Source organism: Lepus europaeus, chromosome 20, assembly GCF_033115175.1.
Source record: "Lepus europaeus isolate LE1 chromosome 20, mLepTim1.pri, whole genome shotgun sequence".
Lineage (NCBI taxonomy): Eukaryota > Metazoa > Chordata > Mammalia > Lagomorpha > Leporidae > Lepus > Lepus europaeus.
Window position 1 is genome coordinate 54627652 of NC_084846.1, and position 22383 is coordinate 54650034.

Sequence of the window (22383 nt, forward strand, 5' to 3'; positions counted from 1 at the left end):
GAGGATTCAGAAATAAAAACCTTTTATTAGATATTGGCTGTTCATTCCATGCATTGGTTTTTGTCTGACACCTCTAAAATTATATTAAGAGTTAAGGAGAATAAACTCTTTATTTCTTCAGATTTACTCTCCAGCCATTCAGGAATGCATACAGTATGCTTACCAAGTTACGGCCTCATTTCTTTATAAGAAATTAATAGAACTGCCTACATGATTACAACCGTTAGGATATTTCCCCATAAATCTGTGTGTTGTCATCTGTGTGTGTGGTTGCTGTAGCCATACTGTTGTCATTAAAAAAAAGAGTCCGTATTAGGATAGTCTCCAGTTAAATTCTCTTCTCTCCAGTGAAAAGATCCTGCCTCACTTCTTAAAATTCAGGAAGGATGACATACAAACCGTAACAGTTGTGAATGAAAGCTCAAATTCAAGGCTAAAATTTATCCTGAACACCCCTTTTCTCCCTAAGGTCTGAGCAGTAATCTGACTTCTAAAGTAGGAGATTCATCATTGCCTTAGGTATTCTTTGCAGTTTTTCTTTGTATTTTATACCTTAATTTGAGAACAAATGAAGATTTGAGGATCACTAGAAACAGAATTTCAGTATTTTGAAGGAATTCTATTGCCTTGTTCCGCCATGCAACTCAGAAAATACTCCTGGAATTTGTCTGTTTCTTTAGTGTTTTGTAGATATCAGAATCTGTGTCTGTTTCCTTTGTGAAAAACAGAAAGGCTTCCTAGGCTGGAATTTTTCTTGTAGTGATTAAATGGATGAAAAAGCCAATTCGTGTTGCAAATATATCACACGACAGATTTTTCACAACCAGCATTACCACCCGTTCCATCAAGGTCCCCAGCGACTGTAATGTTGGAGAAGCTCAGCCTTCCAGCCTGACAGGGATCTGTTACTTTGTTTCACTTTTGTTCAGAAATGACTTGGTGCAGTAAAGTTGGATCACTGTGACTCTGTATTTCTTGTTGATTGTGTAGGTTCAACCCATTCTCATTTTACTGGTTTTTTTGTTTTGTTTTGTTTTGTTTTTTTGTTTTTTTTGCTTGCAATTTCCTAAATATAGTACAGTCCCAAGGCAAACCAAAATCTTGAGAGGTTGGCAAGATTTCTCTAGTGAGAGCTACAAATTGGAAATGTAAACAAAACTGGAGGAGTCATTTTTAAGCTACACAGGAAGCCATTTTTAAAGGCTTGAAGGCATCACTTATATACAAATCAATGAAAGTATACAATTTTCACATTGGAAAACACATCGGAATTCATAGTCCCGCCCCCCCCACGTGAGTCCCTGCGAAGTCGGCGATGCCCAGAGTCCTGCAGTTGGCACCAGTGTGGAGACTGTAAACCAGATCCAGTGTGTTCCAGGCCCATGGGCCTTCCAACAACCCTGTAAATGGGGTTTTGTTCTCACTTGCATAGAATTGTTTCCTCTAATAAAGACCTTCACTTAAACATCTTGCTACGGTGTGAATGAGTCGCTATACTTACTTGCACATTCCTGTAAAGGCAATGTTAGTTTAAACCTTGCCCTCAGTTCTTACTGACCTAACCCAGGAATCAGTGATACTAGTCTTCACTAGAACTTCCTCTCTTGACATTTTATTCTCAGCTAGAGCCTCAGCCTAGGTGTATGTCCTTTTCCTTGTAAAGGGCTCTAATGATTTCTGTCGAGCTCTTTCATTTTGGTAATATTCATGTATCATCAAAGTTCTTATCCTTTCTCATTATTTATCTCTCAGCTTCTAGCGGTTATTTGCATATTTATCCAATAAGGATATAAGTGGAATAAACACATGACTTTTATTCAATTCCATAAGCACTTACTGTACATCTTCTAGACGTAAATTCTCTGCAGTCACCAGAAATGGCTAAAAATAAGTAAAGCAGAATGCCTCCAAAAACTTACAGGATGCAAATGGCAAGCACTGCAGAGCGATCAGCTGTTCCCTATGAGACACACAGAGGAGGGCCAAAGTGTACTCAAACCATCGAATACACACCTGTGATGATGGTGGGAATGATTCTGCATGCCCGTCTTGAAGGGTGTCAGGGCAGGTTTTGGACACTGGGACATATTTTGTGTTATCCTGTTGGTCTTACTGATAAAATCAACTTAAAAACTTTGTATTGACATTAATTGCACAGGTATGAATGGGAGATAACAGCTTGGGATATGAGTAGTTAGAGTTGCCCTCTATGGAACTTCAGGAAGTAATACCCGGACCAGATTTGAGGAGACACTACAGTACTTAAAGATCTGATGCCCTGGGAGTTATTATCTGCTTATTTCATTTTATTTACATGTTGTATGAATGAGTCCCCACCAGACATCTGCTTACTAACAACAGGACCTAGTCAAGTCATTTAACTTCTCTGAGCCTCTGTTTTCTTATCTGTACAACAAGGGTAAAAAATGTGTGACCAGGAGCAGGTCTTATGGTAGAGTGAGTTAAGCAGCCACACATGGGATGTGTGGGATGCCCACATCCTATGTTGGAGTGCTGGGATCAGGTTCCTCCTCTGCTTCCCATCCAGCCTTCTGCTAATGAACCTGAAAGGCAGCAGATGATGGCTCAAGTGCTTAGGTGCCTGCTACCTACAAGGAAAACCTGGATAGAGTTCCTAACTCTCAGATGCAACCCAGCCCAGCCCTGGCTATTGCAGGCCATTTGGGGTGGACCCACATATGGAAAATCTGTCTCCTCCCTCCCTCTTTGTCACTCTGCCTTTCAAATAAATTTATTTTTAAAAGACCTTTTTTTTAAAAAAATATGCAAATCAAATGAGTTGAAAAGGATGAGGCATTTTCTAGAGTCCAGTGCCCTGGTGACACAAAGGATGATGATCATTCTCTTGTGTACTTTCTGGGTTCAGACATAAAGATCCATCTGTTCACAGTACAGACCAAGTGACTTGTGATGCCAGTGACTGACCAATATGGCTGTAAAGTGATACCAAGTAGATTTTGCATAGCAGCCTTAAAGATCCACCAAGGTCCCTTGTGTATTTGACCTGGAGGCCTTTCTTCCATCTGGTTTGGATCTTTATTGACTATAAATCGTCTTTTCATACTTCCTTCCACCTCTTATTTGCTGATGATGTAATAGTTGCTTTCTGAGTTGCAGTTAAAAACCCTGAGATTCTCTGGGAACTCAAATCCTATAAACTTTTATCTGTAATTTTCTAAGTATAGAATGCACTAAATGCCATGGTAAGTTTAGAGAGTTGATTTTAAGAATTTTCCATTGTGTAGTGAATGCTTAAAAAGTGAAAGCCCTGGGAATAATAGAGCATATTTAACATCTGTGCGTTTTCCTTCCATCCTTACACATTGTGTTTTCCTGCTGGCAGCTGGCCAAATTGAAATGCTAATTTTAAAAGATTCTAATATTTGATGAATTTAAAATGCATCAGTTTTTAGTGGTGTGCTTTAAATAAGAACAAGAATGTTTATCCAGGGAAGAAATACAGTTTTATACCTAATGTATTCTGTAAGCCCTTTTGCAGAATATTCAATCTACCATGCTAAAGAAGGTGAACATATCACCCAGACACAGTTTATACAGGTAGTTCAAAATCTATTGTCATACCCAGAGAAATAGCCACCATGTAAGGGAATCTGTGACAACTGCCATGGCAAGTGCCACAGGACTTCACTTTCATGATAAAAGTGACTGTTTTTAAGATTTATTGATTTCTTTGAAAGAGTTGCAGAGAAAGGAAGAGAGATCTTCCACCTGCTAGTTCACTCCTCAGATGGCTGCAACGTACAGGGCTGGGCCAAACTAGAACCAGGAACCAGGAGATTCTCGCAGGTCTCCTACACGGGGGCAGGGGCTCAACACTGAGTCATCTTCTGCTTTTCCCAGGCCACTAGCAGGAGGTGGATTGAAAGTGGAGCAGCCAGAACTCAAACCAGCACCCATATGGGATCCTGGAGTCACAAGGAGTGGCTTTACTCTGCGCCACAACACCAGCCCTGAATATGACAATTCTATGGGGCCTTGAATGTGTTACTCTGAGGGGCCGGCTCTGTGGCATAGTAGACTAAACTTCTGCCTGCAGTGCTGGCATCCCATATGGATCCCGGTTCTAGTCCTGGCTGCTCCTCTTCTGATCCAGCTCTCTGCTAATGGCCTGGGAAAGCAGTGGAAGATGACCCAAGTGCTTGGGCTCCTGCATCCAGTGGGAGAACTGGAAGAACTCCTGGCTCCTGGCTCCTGGCTCCTGGCTCCAGATCAGCTCAGAGCTGGTCATTGTGGCCATTTGGGGAGTGAACCAGCGGATGGAAGACCTCTCTCTAACTCTACCTCTGAAATAAATAAATAAAATCTTTTTAAAAAGAAAAAAGATGGTACTCTGAGTCCTGAGTGACACAAACCAGCAGAAGCCTGGGTTTGGAGTCTTGCTCGAGATTTGTCAGTTTGCGCTTAGAGAGAGACAGCGATTAGACTGGGTGCATCCAGAGAGATGAGGACAGGAAGTCCGTTGAGCAGAAAGCAGTGGACTTTGTCATGATGGTGTCACAAAGCCAGTTACAAAGGAGGGAAATACACTTGATAGGGGAATAATGGCAGGCTCTACTGCAGATAGTGGGCCCTGTCCCTGTAGCGGTCATGACGGTTGGTCAACGTCCCATGTGGGAGACTTTACAACAGAGGATCAGGGTCAGTTCCAGAAGGACAGCAGCAATGATTAAACTGAAAAACCATGAGGCACTGTGAAGCAACACTTGGGAGGATTTGACTTGACTCATTGTCCTTGGGAGGAGCAGAAGTAGGTAGGCAGAAAAGAACTGTCAGTTTGGGGCAGAGGGTGGTTATTTAGTTTAGTCTTGTTGGAGTTGGCCTGGAATGGGAAATTGTATCTGAGGGCACTGCATGAACTTGTGGCTGCAGCTGCTGAGCCCTAGGTAACCTTTGAGGAGTCGTGGAATCTAGGAGGGATGCCAAAATACTGGAAATGGGAGATGTTCCATTGTTTCAAAGATAGAGAAAAGATGGATTCTGTAAAACACAACCCAGCAAAGTTGATCCTGGACTTGGGATATTAAAAGAAGGGGTTGTGAGCATATAGAAAGATAAGAGGTTAATAAATTTGAAGAGATACCCAAATATCACAATAATCAGGGAAATGAAAAACAATACAATGACTGAAGTATTTCTCCCAGTAAATTGAAGCAAGCAGGAAAAAAGTTTGAGAAGGCCAGTATTGATGAGACCATTAAGAAACGGATAGTGGGGCCAGAATGCTGGTTTAACAGGTTAAGCCTCTGCCTGCAACACTACCATCCCATATGGGTGCCGGTTCAAGTCTCAGCTACTCTACTTCTGATCCAGCTCCCTGCTGATGTACCTGGGAAAACAGCAGAAGATGACTCAAGTCCTTGGTCCCCTGCACCCATGTGGGAGACCCAAATGAAACTCCTGGCTTCAGCCTGGCCTACCCGTTGTAGACATTTGGGGAGTGAACCAGGGAATGGAATTATCCCCCTCTAATTCCCTTTCCCTCTCTGTAACTCTGCCTTTCAGAAATCTTTACAAAGTAAAATAAAAAGAAATGGGTAGTGTTAACTTTTTTTCTGGTGGGAGTATAAATTGGCACTACATTTTGCAGATAATATGACAATACTAATAATGTACATATTCAGTGACTTCTTATCAGAGAAATCCAGATTCAAGTACAAATACAGGTGTGAATAAGAGGATTTCCTGTGGTATTAGATCTGATGGGGAAAATGGAAATAATCTGTTTTCATCAGTAAGGTGAGATGCTGACCAGACTGTGACACTGTATGGAATTCTTTGTGACAGAGAATGATGTAAACATATAAGAAATTAAAGCACGGTGTTGAGTGGGGAAAAAAGAGCAAATTTTAGGAATATGAGTTCAGCCTGGTTCCCTTTATCTAAAGTGCATGTATATCTCATAAGGTCCATAAAACCAAGTACAGGAGAGTACGCAGCAAACCCATAACAGGGGAAGAGATTGGGGTTTATTAAGAAATATTCCTGAAACCTAGTCTCAATGCCACTTCAGGTGGCACTGCCACACTAGTAAAGACCATTGCAGGCATACAAGATTTTTACTAAAAAGGAATTGTTAATTTGGGATTATTAGCATTCAATACAATCTTAGCATATCCATCTGCTCTGTATTCAGTGAACGTTTATTGGATGGCTGAATGGATAAGTAAATTGTAGTATGGAGCAGATTTATAACCAGGCTTATAAATGTTAAAAACTTTGAATTCCCAGTGTCCATTTTGTCTATCAAAAAAAATGCTGATGACACAAGGCCAGAAGAGGGGAATAAAAAGAGTTTACAAACCTGAAGAAGAAAAACAATTCTCTCAGCCTGCCTCCTGTGCTGCTTTGTGAATGTGTATTCTGATGTGTGCAGAGGGTGTGTTTCTGTGTGGCCATTGAGGCACAAGAATACAAGATAAAAGCCAACCACACAAAGCCGGAGAGCACTAGAGAGACTCTAGTAAGCACTGATGGGCCTGGGGCCTTGGGCAAAGCAGCAGGCATTGTGCCCCAGGGCCTGGGGTCACCCCAAAACATGTGCTGCAGATTGCTTGCTTACCAGCTTCAGGAAAAGTTACAGACGCTGTGTTCAGAAACTCATAGGCTGATTGTGACGAGCAGGAGGAAGGAAGGGGAGGCTGCAGATACTCCGGGAAAGAGGCCCTTGGGAGGGTGGCTGCATAGGACTTTTCCTCAGGTGGTGTTACCTGGTAACTTGTAAGCTTTTTACTCTCAGCCTAGAAAAAAGCTCAAGGTTGTTCAGAAGCCATTATTATTTAGCTTTCATTCCAACATATTTCAAACAGTGAAACTAAATCAGACCCAGCTCTTATTGGTGAATGAGCCAGCAGATAGAAGATATCTTTGTCTGTCTCTCCCTCTCTTTAAAAAAAAAAAAAAAAAGATTTTATTTATTTGAGATGTAGCGTTACAGATAGTGAGAGGGAGAGACAGAGAGAAAGGTCTTCCGTCTGCTGGTTCACTCCCCAAATGGCTGCAACGGCCAGAGCTGCGCTGATCTGAAGCCAGCAGCTTCCTCCAGGTCTCCCACATGGATACAGGGACCCAAGCACTTGGGCCATCTTCTACTGCTATCCCAGGCCAAAGCAGAGAGCTGGATTGGAAGAGGAACAGCCGGGACCAGAACCGGTGCCCATATGAGATGCCAGCACTGTAGGTGGATGATTAACCCACTGTGCCACAGCGCCAGCCCCTCTAACTCTGACTTTCAAAATAAATTCTTCAAAAAAAGTTTATATTTTCAAAGATTGCTGGCTACTAACTTAAAACTAACAGCTAGTAAAAGGCACACTAATATATAATTTTAACTGACAAATTCAGAAGAACTTAAAGATTCATTTATTTATTATTTAAAAGGCAGAGTCCCTTTGAAAGTCTTTGATCCATTGGTTCACTCCCCAAATTGCTACAATGGCCAGTACTTAGCCAGGTAAAAGCCAGGAGTCTGGAACTTCAGCCGGGTCTCCCATGTGGGTGAGGGTCCCAAGCTCTTGGGCCATCTTCCACTGCTTTCCCAAGTGCCTCAGCCAGGAACTGGATTGGAAGTGGAGCAGCCAGGACTCAAACCTGCCCTAATATGGGATGCGAGCATCATAGATGGTGTCTTATCATGTTGCATCACAATGCCATCCCCTGAAATTCAAATTTAATTGAGTGTTCTATGTTTTATCTGGCAACCCCAGTGCAGAAAAGCCACACAAACATCAACATGAACACTCTTCTTTTCTCAAAATAGAATTGAGCTGTTCTCTTAATGTGTCTGACAATTAATCCTTTTGCTATCCATTTATCTAGTTCCATATTAGAATTAGCATTGTTCTTGCAAATGGTTGTTTGGTATCACCTTGTAGGCACATCCATTTATTTAACTGTTCTGCTGGTGGCTAATTTAGTTTTTTGTTTTTTGGTTTTTTGTTTTTTTGTTTTTGTTTTTGTTTTTGTTTTTTTCTCTTTCAAACAAAATCACACTGAACTACTCTGTTTTGACTCAGGACAAATGTGTGCCGGTGGTTCTGTAGGCTGAATTCCTAGAAGTGCAATTGCTAGTTCATAACAGTTTTGTAAGGTACCATTGATTCATTCCCCTCATACTTAGTGCCTGAGGCCTGAGGAGCTGAAGCAGCACCAGGTGCACCTGGGGCACAAGGTCAGGACAAGGCCAGGCTTCAGTGGAGTGGACTTGTGAGTTAGGCGCCTTGCTTTGCAGCCTCCCTTCCTCCACTGCCAGCTGCCATTGTTCTCCAGCCTCCTGGAGCACCTGCCACAGGAACTGGCCCATGACACAAAGCTAGAATTGGTATATCAATGCGTATGGTTTTGCTTAAGGGATTGCTGTGAGAATTAAATAAAATGTTATATGTGAAGTACCTGGGGGAAAGGCAATGTCCATAAATTGCCTAGGATGCTCCTTTGTCTCGCCCCAACACCAATTTCCAGTTCTTTCTTAATAAAGGGCTCTGTTCCAGGAGGGAGATGTTACAGTTGAGTAAAGTGGGGTAAATTCTGTACCAGAACTGAGAGCACCCGGCTTATCCTGTTCATGTGAAGGAGAATCGCCTGGGATTTGGCCAGGACTTCTTTCCTGTAAACCTGTAAGACAAACTAGAAGGAGCCACTCAGACAAGATATGTGTATTAGGATAATGGAGGGAGATTTTCAGCACAAGGGGACAGCATTGCAAAAGGAGAGAGATGCAATAGAGCTTGTCACCAGCAGGCTGTAGGAACAGGGAGGAGGAAAATGGAACCAGTTAGGGCTCTAGCATCCACGTGCTTTACATAGTGAGCCAAGTTTTACTATGAGCAGGAGGGAACTTCTGTGTGATTCAGACATAAACTTTAGAAAGCTCTGTTAGCACCATGGAGAAAAGGTTAACGATGCATAAATCTAAACATAAGAGCTGCCTATGTTGAAACACTAATGATCCAGGCAAAGGGATGCTGGTGACAACAAGGGCTGTGGAGATGGCAGAAGATGGTTTATTTCAAATGTGATTGAGGAACTAATGACTAGAATGTGGGTTACAGATTTGCTTTGTAGTTGGGAAGAAAGACTCCAAGATAGCCATTAGATTTCTGAATCAGTCATTTGGGTGGATGGTGGTCCCATTGATAAGACGTAAAGGCTAAAGTACAGGTTTTGATGTCTGACATTGAAGAACTGTTTTTATTGTGGGACAGACTGACTTGACAGTTACTGTGGAGGGTTCCAGAAAACAGCAGGGAGCTTTGAAACCTGAGGCATCAGCATGTGACAAGGTGTGGAAGCCAGGGGAGGATGAAGGGGAGAGGAAGTGGAGGCAGAATTTAGAGTTTGAGATGCTTTTGAGAAGCATAATTGTAAAAGCAGAGAGACAGGGAACCCAAAGAAGTGGCCACTGGTAGCCATAGAGGACAACAGAAAAGGGAACACTGAAAGCCCAGAGCTGGTTGGAGAGCTGATGAGTGGGCCCCCCATTCCTCAGGGTGGTGGTTTTGCTCATCAGTCTTAATTGTAGGAATGGGGCTGGGCAGGTGGCTTCCTGAGGTGAGTCCTTGGGAGACCAGTGTAAGCAGAAGTGGAGGGAGGACGATTCTGCAGTGCCTGGGAGAAGAATGGTACAGAAAGCCTGCAGGGGGCAGTTAGGCCAAGAAAGGATTGGAAGGCCAGAGGGGCATGTTTAAGAAAACAAGAAGTTGGCCGGTGCCGTGGCTTAACAGGCTAATCCTCCACCTTGCGGTGCCGGCACACCAGATTCTAGTCCCGGTTGGGGCGCCGGATTCTGTCCTGGTTGCCCCTCTTCCAGGCCAGCTCTCTGCTATGGCCTGGGAAGGCAGTAGAGGATGGCCCAAGTGCTTGGGCCCTGCACCCATATGGGAGACCAGGAGAAGCACCTGGCTCCTGGCTTCGGATCAGCGCGATGCGCCGGCCGCAGCGGCCATTGGGGGGTGAACCAACGGCAAAAAAGGAAGACCTTTCTCTCTGTCTCTCTCTCTCACTATCCACTCTGCCTGTCAAAAAAAAAAAAAAAAAAAGAACAAGAAGTTCCAGAACCTCCCATGTTAGGGGCATGCAGTACATAAATGCACCTGTACCACATAAGACTCCGAGCTTCCAGCCATACTGACGCCCATCTTGCCCCTGCACAGCTTGTGTTGTGGTGCCAGCTTCAGCACTGCCCTGAGGAATTCTTCTTTGTAAGGCAGTCGTTCAGTGGCCAGCCTGGTGGAGAGTTCCTCAGGTCCACCTGGCCCAACGGTTCCCTTTCCTCCTGGCCTCCATGCTTCCCCCAGCTGGATGTGACCACCAAAGCTGCTTCCTCCTGGAGACTAAGAGCCCATTAGTGGGAAGCATATGGTTGCCTTCTGCCTAGGAACATATTAGCTGCCTTCATCCTAGCAGTCAGCTTCAACATCCAGTCCCTGCAGCAACACCAACTAAAAAATGTTGACGTGTGCCTCTTCAGAGTCCCCATAAACAGCTGTGCATGCCGCTGTAGCCAGAGCAGCTCATGCTCACAGATGTGTTTATGGGGAGGAGGCACGAGGACCTTCAGGATTTTGCTTTCAGCTTCTCACCACTGCAAGGGTTTCCTTTCTGTTTCAAGGAAGAGGTACATTGTGGTAAGCAGTGTTTTATGGCCCATAATAAAAACCCTTGTAAAGACCATTTTTTGACCAAATGAAGCGAAGTGTTCTTTTCAGAGTCCTCATTTGCTCCTCTCCTCCTCTCGGGGTTGGAATGCACACAGCTCAGCATTAATGGATAACATAAGGAAATTGTGTCACAAATGCTCCTGCGTGTTTGTGAAGCCGGGAAAGCAACCAGAGGAAATTATGTAAGAAAATTCATTATTATGTTTTTCCCTATTCAGAAGTAGCTTCTGAATAGATTGTTCTAAGTAACATTTTGTGTTTGCATTCATAGTGTATGCAGTTAATTGTCCTATAAAGGCACCCAAAGGACAGTTTAAGAGAATCTCAACAGTCGGAGGACCCCATAGAAAAAATCTGAACGTTGGTTATTTACGGAGACGTGTAATGTGTACAGTGAATAGCAACATGATCCTTAAGAACCCTTCCAGACCTAAAATGCTGGCAATCCTTAGACTTTGAGAATTAAGAAGAGTCAGCATAGCACTTGATTTACTTGAAATACAAATGTTTTAGAGGTTGTATCCTATAATACATACAGCAGTTGTGTTGACATTAGTAATGAGGGTTAAGAACGGTGGGAGAAAACCAGGTAGACCTGGACTTGCAATGTTGCTGAAGATAGTGGGTGCCCATTACCCAAACTGGGAGGGTCACACGTTGTTTTTAGTTCCCACAACCACCCTGCAAGAAAGTGTGATCCCCATTTTGTAGATGAGGAAAGCAAGGCTAGACACTAGAGAGCAAAAGGCTGAATAACAAACAGGCCCACGCTCGCCCAGTACACAACCTGAAGTTGCAACAGAGCCTTCAAAAGATGGCCATTGAAAGTTGATCCAAGGAAACAGACATGAACAGGGTCTTGCTTCGGGCTGTTGCTGATCTCCAGATACCTAAGCACTTGCCTTCCCGTAAGCCTCTGCTAGTTTTTTCTTCCCTGGCAGGTGATTCCTCACACCAAACCTACTGCTAGCCTACCTCTCAGGTCAGCTCAGCTGCCGCTTCCTCCTTGGAGCTTACTCAGTGCCTGTAGCACTGACACCATTTGTGGTCCTTAACAATGTACCCACCTGAGCTGTGTAGGTGCATGTTTATGTCTTCTCTGCCCTGTTAAAGTAGGAGCTTCCCAGGACTGGGTCTTCAGGTGTAACACAGACCTAGCTTAGTGTGTTGCCACATCCATTGAAGGGGTGTCACAGGTCTTTTGAATAAATGGTAGCAAGTGCCTGATCATACATAAAGTACTTAAGTATATACTATCTTACTTAATATATAAAACCATAATACCAGTAATTAAATATCAATGGCATAACATCTTACATAACTTTCTCCTTTTTTAAGGTTAAGGCCTACAAAGGTTGCAGTTCACTTCCCTTAGATTACATAAATAGTAAGCACAAATTCAGAACCAGAGATTTTAGCTCAAAACTCAGTACCCTTTCTTTTTTATTTACTTATGTATACATTTTATTTATTTGAAAGAAAGAGAGAGAGAGAGATGAGTCTCTCATCTGCTAGTTTATTTCCCAAATGCCCACAGCAGCAGGGGCTGAGCTAAACTGAAACTAGGAGCCAGAAGCTTAATTCAGATCTCCCACATGGGCGGCAGGGACCCATGGAATTGAACCATCTTCTTCTTCCCAGAATACACATCAGCAGGAAGCTGGAATTGGGAGCGGAGCCAGGACTCAAAGCCAGGCCACTTCAATATGGGATGCAGGCATGTGCCAAACTCCTACCCCTGGTACCCTCTATTTTAAATCACAGTGTCCTCAAAAATGGAAATTTATGTCTCATGTGCAAAAGGCTCACTTAGGTTATAAATTTCCAAGAGGAGCCTTTTATTTTTTTAAACTTATTTTGTGCCTACACTTGACAGGCATTCTGTAAATTGTTAGTGGATAAACCATAATGCAGGATCATTGCCTTTTCACTAAAGAACTACTCAGGAATCAATTTAAGATTTATTTTATTTTAAATAAAAGGCGGAGTTAGAGAGGTGGGGGTAGGGTCTTCCATTCACTGGTTCACTCCCCTAAATGGCTGAAATGGCCAGGGCTGGATCAGGCCAGAGCCAGGAGCCAGGAGCTTCCTTCGAGTCTCCCAGGTGGGCGCAGGGGCCCAAGCACTTGGGCCATCTTGTGCTGCTTTCCCAGGCCATTAGCAGGGAGCCACATTGGAAGTGGAGCAGCTAGGACTTGAGCCTAGTGATGCTGGCACTGCAACTTGCTATGCTACAGCACCAGCCCCTAGGCTCTGATTTGCATAAGAAAAAGATTAAGCTTGCCAGGGAGTAAAAGAGATTCTGAGAACTAAGGAACAGGGGGGCCGACGCTGTGGCTTAACAGGCTAATCCTCTGCCTTGCGGTGCCGGCATACCGGGTTCTAGTCCCGGTTGGGGTGCCAGATTCTATCCCGGTTGCCCCTCTTCCAGGCCAGCTCTCTGCTATGGCCCGGGAGTACAGTGGAGGATGGCCCAAGTCCTTGGGCCCTGCACCCGCATGGGAGACCAGGAGAAGCACCTGGCTCCTGGCTTTGGATCAGCGCGATGCGCTGGCTGCAGCGGCCATTGGGGGGTGAACCAACGGCAAAAAAGGAAGACCTTTCTCTCTGTCTCTCTCTCTCACTATCCACTCTGCCTGTCAAAAAGAAAAAAAAAAAAGAAGAAGAAGAAGAAGGAACAGGGGGAAGCATTGAGTGTCTTGCACTGGAGGGAGGATAAAGACCAGGCCCACTCTTGGGGGCCTCAGAGGTACAGGCACTGCGTGGGCCCCAGAGAGGACTTGAGGACATGAAAGAACTGCACTGTGTTCTGAAAGGGAAAGACTGAATCGTAAAAGTACCCATTCCCCCGAAGTTCATCTATTAATATTTTTTATTTCAGCAACAATAGCAAAGGGATTTTTGAGGGCATGGGAACTCAGTAAAGTGATCCTAAAATCAGTCCAGAATAGTAGCATGTAAGAATATCCAGGAGTTTTTATAAAGAACAGAAAGGGGAAACTTTCCCGATCTCATGTTTAAATGTATTCTGAATATTTAATAATTAAAGGAGAGAGGTGCTCTACTTAAACAGAGCAAAAGGCCAGAAACAAGTTCAGTTAATTTAGAACATGATAAAAGTGACATTTAAAATTGGTGGGTAATTTAACAAACGCTTGAAACCTTTAGCATACAGCCATTGAAAATTGCCCAATAGGCCTGTATTAGAAATAGATCTGCATGTAAATGAGTTCAGTATACATGGTGGTGTGAAAAAGGTAGTTCCGGAACTATATTACTAATGTTCCATTTGTAAAGCAGAATAGCTATCTGAGTGTGTTACATATTGGAATTGCATTTAAAAGACCAAGTTCTTTGAAGTGTTAGCGGGGCATCTTAGTGATGTGGAAGCAATGCAGGAAAACAGGGAGTGAGGGATGTAGAGGAGGAGCCAGAGTCCCTGCGGAAGGTGGGGGTTGTGAACAAATGGAGGCAGTGAAGGAGATGTTCCGAGCATGGATGGGAGGAGGTGCGTGGCTCAAAGGGAAAAGAACCACCTGCAGAGATCACGGGCAGCAAGAATGTTGGAGCAGGTCGCAGGGGCTGAGGGGTGGTGCATGCAAATGAAAGGTAAGTCCATAGTAGGCTTGAGTCCCTGCAGTTTTTGTGAGGTTAGATTGATTAGAGTCACTTGGAACTGCAAGTTACTGACACTCAGTAGCTTTAAATAAGGGCCAGAGCTGGGCAGCCCCAGAGGTGAGTCATTGGTGTCACCAAAGACAGTCTCCAGCCCCCTTCTATTATTATTGTTGTTGTTATTATTATTATTAAGGTATTTATTATTTATTTGAAAGGCAGAGATATATAGAGAGAAGAAGAGACAGAAATGTTTGATCTACTGGTTCACTCCCCAAATGGCCACAATGGCCAGGACTGGGCCAGGCCAAAGCCAGGAGCCTGGAACTCCATGCAGGTCTCCCATGTGTATGGCAGGGACCCACGCACTGGGGGGCCCACGTAGTTGAGCCATCTTCCTGCTGCATTCCCAGACCACTAGCAGGGAGCTGAGTCAGAAGTGAAGCAACCAGGACGCAACTGTGCCATATGCGCTGCCAGTTTTACAGACAGCAGTTTTACCCACTACACACGACGCCGGCCCCTCCATTCCTCTGTGTGTGTGCAGATGATGTCCCCTGTGAAGTTTCAGGACAGTCACCATAGCTGCAAGTTCACATCCTCAAGTAGTAGCATTCTGTGAAAGACCTAGGTGGTGTCTGGGGGCGGGGCGGGATGGGGGGGATACAGCAGAGAGCTTTCTGCTGATGCTTCCTAAAACTCTAGCCCTAAACTTTCCCTAACAGGTCTGCCCCTCATGCCCATCCCTAGATCAGTTTCTGGCACATGGAAATTGGATTGGCTTGGACCAGTCCTTCATGACTGGCAACCAACAGAGTCTGCTACAGTGGCAAATAATAATACACTCTGCACTGGAAAACCAGCTTCTCTAATACATTACCTCATTCAGATAGAAAGGAAGCCAGAGAGGGGAAAATTCTCAAAAGAGGGAATTGAGAGGGAGAATGGGGAAAAATGAAAAAGGTGTTTTGCCTAAGCATAATGTTATAATTTCCCTGTAGAGAATGGAGAAATAATCACAATATATTATTAAGTGTTTTTAAAAGCATCACAAAACAGTGTGGCTGCAACAGTAACCATTTGGGTCATTAGCTAACAACCTAGGCACTTGTACTTTATATTTTCTTATTTATGCAATGTCGATCTTTGAATCCTGCTCTAAAGAAGTTATAATTAACATTGCATGTCTGTAGTTTCAGTTCCTGATGACTTTGCACAGTGAGGGGGCTAATAGCCACGAAGATGAGGTAGTGATTCTTTCTTTCAGGCTCTCCACTTCAGTCATTGTGTTGTCAGGTTTGCTTGAAATGAGTTGTTTTTGTTTGTTCATTTGTTTTTTAGTTTCTAGTTAGTTGAGACCAATTCTCTACCTTCTCAGCATTATCATCACTTCCAGAAATGAGTGGCTAATCATTCTCTTCTCTCCTGAGAATACATATTCGATTAGTAAAATTTATACCAAGAGCCACTCTTTAAGGTTTTTTCCAGTTGCCTTAGAATCAATAAAAACAGCAAACCATGTCAACTAACTCGTAGCTTTTGTCCAAGCTCTGTGGTTAATCGCTGGGTTTAAATTCACGAGCTAGAATTTTGCAGGTGATCTGAAAGTGTCAGCAGAATCCATTTTAACACCCCTCTTTCTCAGAATGTTTGTTTTGCCCTTGGTGCTTTTAGATGAAACCCTCTTTGATGTCCTGAGGACCAAAGTGAGAAGGAGAGAGACATGGGTGGAAAGCCGTCTTTGGAGCACGTTGAGAATTGACAAGCCAAAGCATCAGGAACCGTGGCTAATTGTAGAGTAGCAGATGTGTGCATCCAGGTAGCTTGATGTAGGCTGATTCTCCCTGAGTCTAGAAAGAAATAGGTGAAGTGTCCAGGGAGTGACTGAACCCACCGGACTCCCTAGGATCTTGATGTAGCTTTCTTACCCATTGTTTCATTGCTTATATACTAGTAATAGACCGCATTTTATAGGAGAAGTGTGGTTTTAAAAGATTCTGGGACTAGATCTAGCAGTTCCACTCTGAGTTTATATCTAAAACAGTTGAAAGCAGAGTCACAGAGAGAGCAAGGTTCACACGTGTTCATGGCAGCATTGTTCGCATTAACCTAAGAAGCAGAAACAACCCACATGTCCCTCGATGAAGGAATGCATAAACCAAGTGGAGCACCTTTGTGAGATGGAATATTATTCAGCCTTAAAAGGAAGGGAAATTTTGACACATATCACAGAATGGATGAAATATGGTGACACAAAGCTTACTGAAATGCACCTCTCACAAAAAGACATGTGGTGTGATTCCACTGTGTGTGAGGTATCTAGAATATCCAGGTTCAGAACAGCAGAAGGTAGACTGGTGGTTTCTAGGGGCTGAGGGGAGAAGGAGACAGGAGTTGTTCAAAGGGCGTGGAGTTTCAGTTTTGACAGCTGAAGAAGTTCTGGCAGCAAGCACACTTAGTACCGGACCACACACTTCAGACAGCCAGTGTAGTAAATTATGTTTTGTTCACTTACCAAAGCTGGAAGTAAAAACTTGTTTATCAATCATAACCAGAACGGGGTCCTGGGACTGTTTGATAGCCCTCTGCTTCGTGACTCACTGTCGCCGTCTGTGTGTAGGCACCAGGTAACCTTCACCCCTCTCCTGTATCCGACCATAATTCAACATGTTATAGGTTAATGAAAAAGGAGCTGTGTTATACGTGATCTGTTTCAGACTGTAGACTCTTCTAACACCCTTCATAGGAGAAAAACCATGATACAGACATCTGACAACATTTCTGTGAAAACTTAGGTAATGGGCCAGCATTGTAGCAGACTGCCTGCGGATGCTGACATCCCATGTGGCCACCAGTTTGTGTCCTGGCTGCTCCACTTGCAATCCAGCTTCCTGCTAATGGCCTGGGAAAGCAGTGGAAGATGGTCCTTGCATTCACTTGGGCCCTTGCATTCACTTGGGAGACTGGAGAAGCTCCTGGCTCCTGCAATCCAGCTTCCTGCTAATGGCCTGGGAAAGCAGTGGAAGATGGCCCAAGTACCTGGGCCCTTGCATTCACTTGGGAGACCTTGGAGAAGCTCCTGGCTCATGGCCCAGCCCCTCCATTGCGGCTATTTAGGGAGTGATCAGCAGATGACAGATTCTCTCCCTCTCTCTCTCCCTCTCTCTCTCACTGTAACTCTTTCAAATCTTTAAAAAAAAAAAAAATAGGCAACAAATTTGAAGAGAGAGGTTTATAAATTATAAGGATAAAAGATCATACTTGTTTACATGTAAAATATGTCTTGTTTTGAATATTTAAATAAACAGTGATATACAATATATACAATTGTTCGTCCTAAGATTTTGAGGATGTGAATGTATCACTCAGATTAGATTGATAGATACAGGTATCTGGAATTGCCTGTTCAAAGCTGTTATTTCTGTGATTCAGTGAATGTTATAAATTGGGTGCTTTTACTATCTTGGTTAAGATGCCTGTGTCCAGGCCAGCGTCTGGTATTATGTATCAACGCAGTTCACATCCTGGCTGCTTCACTTTGTATCCGGCTCCCCGCTAATGGGCCTGGGAAAGCAGCAGAGAATGGCCTTGCCATACACGTGGGAGACCTGCGTGGAATTCCAGGCTCTCGGCTTTGGCCTGGCCCAGCCCTGACTATTCCAGTTATTTGAGGAATGAACCAGCAGATGGAAGATCACTGTCATCTTTCTGTCTGTAACTCTGCCTTTCAGATAAATAAATCTTTGGTTAAAAAAAAAAAAAAAGAATGCCTGTGTCTCATATCAGACTGCCTTGGTTCCCAACCCTAGCTCCCAACTCCAGCTTCCTGCTATTGCAGACCCTGGGAGGCAGTGGTGATGGCTTAAATAGTTGGGTCTCTGCCACCCTCATGGAAGGCCTGAATTGACTTCATAACTTCCAGCTCAACACTATTGTAGCCCAAGCCACTGTGGGCAGTTGGGGAGTGAACCTGCAAATAGGAGCTCATTCTCCCAACAAGAGAAAACAGACCACAGTGATAAATCTTTTCCCCCGGAGAAAAGCCTTTTAGTGTGCTTGTTTGCTTTGATGTTAAAGGAACCAGAGGCCAGAGCTCAAAAACATCTACAGAGAAACAACTGCTAAGTATTCAGACAGGTCCAGATTCCTTTGAGAGGATCTGGCTGGGTACAAAGCCCCACCTAGAGTCCCTAGGAGTCAGACTTCATTCCGTGCTGGCATGTCTTGTTGAGACGTGCTTCCAGGCCACATGTTTCAGAAAAGGCCCAGGTGACTGCTTATCCTGCCTGTGATGAGGTATTCAGCCCTTTTATAACACAACTGTGCTTTGTAACGTAAAAAGGGACACTTTTAAAACTGTGTTTAACTTCAAGAGCTTTACTTGGCAGCATCTGACATTTCTTTACATCCCATCACTAGGGTTACTGTGAAATATTTGAGGCTTGTATGGGACAGATTAATTTAGATTAGAATCTTGAGGAGCTAATTTAAAGTATGTCTCTCGCAATCCTATAAACTGAGATAGAACAGATAATAGGCTTAAGTAGAGAGTCCTTTGAAATGCCTGATTAAAACACTTCACGTGATTCTGAAGGAAAGCTATTTTTCTTACCTTGTGTAATGCTTGTTCACTTATTCTCTGGAATTGGAGCTGTGTATTATTATTCTTTGGGACTAGGGTTCCTAACATAGCTGAATTTATTTCACCTTTGAAATTAGGCATTCCAATAAATGATGGTTAAAGACTAAGGGGTGTTCCTCAAATCATGCTCATCACAGGTCCGTGGGTTCATCAACCTAACTGGCATTCGAATCACTAACAGTAATGAGATTTTGGACAAGACCTTTTCTCCCTAAGGATTTATTTTTATTTGAAATGCAGAGTGACCAAAAGGAATATAAAATAAATCTTCCATTTGCCGGTTCACTCCCCAAATGGCCGTAGCAGCAGGAGCTGGACAAGGCTGAAGCCAAAAGGCCAGAACGTCATCCAGGTCTCCCACAAGGATGCAGGGGCCCTTTGGGTTACTTGGACCATCTTCTGCTGCTTTTCCAGGTGCATTAGCAGAGAGCTTCATGGAAAGCCGAGCAGCTTCAGCTGGTGTGCGGATATGGGATGGCTGCATTACAGGAGCCAAGAGCTTACTCCAGATGAGTTGGCAGGAACTCAGCTACCTGAGCCATCACCTGCTGCCTAGCAGGGCCTGCATTTGCAGGAAACAAACTGAGAGCCAGAGCCAGGAAGTGAACCCTATTCGATATGGGATGCAGGCATCTTAACCGCTATTCCAAATACCCACTGTTAAGGTTTTGCTTTTTAAGTCATTGATTCAAAGCTCACTGGTTCAGAACACTATTGAATCTAGATATTCTGGGCTTAAAAGGAAACTCAGCTTTCTAAGGAAAGGTTTTCAAAAACAGCCTAATAAAATCTAAAGAGTGGTAATTCCTGCATAGAACCAACTTAGTTCTCTAGGCATCATTGCTGTGGAATCAGTTACTGCAGGCATGTGGATTAATGCTTCCTCACCTGTGGGCTGAAATGATGTTCACAGGTGAATTTAATCTATTCTAGCCTTTAACAACGAGAACCAGACCTGTAGTGTAAGTGCTAAAATAGCACAACCAAAACTCAGTGATAATGATTATAGCAGGGATTAGTGAGTAAAGCCACCGCCTGTAGAGCTGGCATCCCACATGGGCACCAGTTCAAGTCCCAGCTGCTCCAGCTCTCTGCTATGGCCTGGGAAAGCAGTAGAGGATGGCTCAAGTGCTTGGGCCCCTGTACTCGTGTGTGGGAGACCCGAGACCCGGAAGAAGCTCCTGGCTCCTGGCTTTGGATTGATACAGCTCCAGCCATTGCAGCAATTTGAGGAGTGAACCAGCAGATGGAAGACCTCTCTCTTTCTCTCTCTCTCTCTCTCTCTCATTGTCTCTGCCTCCTCCTCTCTCTGTATACATCTGACTTCCAAATAAATAAATTTTTTAAAAAAATGATTATGGCATATCCCAGGGAAGAACATCATACAGCCATTAAAAATTACATGGCGTAAAAAACATTCCATGGGAGAATTTCGTTGAAGTGGCAAAATATTCACAGTGAATTTAAAAGCGACACAAAATAATGGTAAAGAATAATAACCATTTTAATTAAAATATTTAAACATATACATATGATAATACATGTAATCTTTTTAAGACAGAGTAGAAAAAAATTGTTATTTAACATGAAGTTTGTGTTCTGAGCAGTGGGATTTTGAATGATTTTTCTTCTTACACTAGATTTCCAAAAACTTAAGAACTACTGTATTAAACATGTATATACATATTTATCAGTTTACAACTAAGAAGGCAGTATGTGCTTATATAAATAACAATGTACACATGTTCTTATTTTACACTGTAGTTTGGGCTTTTTATAAATTTTGATGGACCTTTTTATTAATTAATTAGTTCGGGTTTTTAAAGTTTTTTACTTCTAATTGGTTGCTTCCATTCTCTGAGTACTGCAGCATGAACCAGGCAGGTTTATTCTCCATTCTGTCTTAAATGGGTGATGCTTTGTGTATAGGAAGCTAAAGATGAAGAGCCAGCGTGACATTACTTTAGGTTAGTCATGCTGCTTAAAACCAGCGCTTACAAGTTGTGCGCATGTGGTTCCAATAAAGACGTATTTGCCGTCGCAGAAGAGCACTTTCTTTAGAGTGCCGGGCTTCATTTTCACACTCCTGTGTGTTCACTGCAGGTCGTTTCACTTGCAGTGGGGCTCGGGTCTCCAGGGCCGTCCCTCCCCAGAGTGGTCTCCTCCACAACTTTTACCTCTAGAAGCTGACAAACCAAGCCCTCCCAGTTCAGAATATCCAGTAGACAGGACCGCCTGGGTCACTGCATGCTCCCTCCTAGCACTCGGTTCACACTGACCTTCCCTCTCCCCCAGCAATAGTTACCATCTGTTGAAAAGTTTGTGCCAGAAATGCATCCCCATTTTGCATACATTACTTCTACTTAACGTGGCATTCTGGAAAGCAAACGCTATTTTTACCATTTTACAGATGGAAAAATTAAGGCTTTGATTTTGAACGAGTGAGGAAGTGAAGACAGAACTCCAAGCTCTAAAGGAGGAACCCAAGCCATAAAACCACACACGAAGGCATTGTTCTTCCCTGAGGGCCATCCCAGCCCCTTCCAGTTCAGAACTCCATGATTCTGCCTTTTCGTTTTTTCTAGCCTTCGTGGGAACAGAATAGTTCCTCCTCCCTTTTACACACTGTTTAGATAATTATCAACCCCAGATTTCAGAGGATCATGGTATTGTGGCTAATGTCTTAAGTTCCTACTTTGACATACTGATTCTGAGTTTTAAATCTTGTATCTAATTTTATTAGTCCTAAAATTTAGATCTAGTATTGGTATATTTTCTGATTGCCCCGCCCACTGCACTGGTTAATAATGATAGCAGTCATCCGTCATGTATTGAATGCTTACTGCTGTGCTAAACACCTTACACACGTTAATCTGAAGAAGTAAGTTTTGTTACTTTGCCCTTTTACAAATGGGAAAACAGATGAAAAGGTTTGCCTCATTTTACATGTTCTCTTGTTCAGTAAAGGATCTAATAAAGGAATGTATTGGAAATCTGAATCCAGTTTTCCCAGACTTTGCTTTGACTTTGACTCTGTAGTACTGTGGCTTTGGACGAATTAACCTGTTCTGCTTTTGTGTATGTGTCTTGACTTGTAAAATGAAAGTAACAGTGTTAATTTACCTCACTATTGTGGTATGGTTTAAGTGAGTTACTACACAGAAGCTGTTTAGAATAGTGCTTGGCACATAGTGACTGCTTAGTATCAGGCACTCTTGTTATTATAATTACCACGGGTTAAGTTACCATTCACTGGATTTTGGTTGCTGAACTAAATGTGAAACAGTACGTGTCCCCTCTCACCACCTCCTGCTGCCCCTCCCCAGCATTAGCACAGACATCAAGTTAGCATGGGTCCTTCCAGAGTGTTTCCTCTGCTATCTAGAACTATTCTTAATTGTCCATTCATTAATAAAATGTAGGTCAAGA

At 43.4% G+C, this 22383-nt stretch overlaps 1 protein-coding gene across 1 annotated transcript in view; it reads left to right on the forward strand.

Moving 5' to 3' along the window:
* The window catches only part of CDK6 (cyclin dependent kinase 6), a 233949-nt gene that overhangs the window by 90038 nt on the left and 121528 nt on the right, over nucleotides 1-22383 (forward strand). The gene's annotated exons all lie outside the window — the stretch shown is intronic.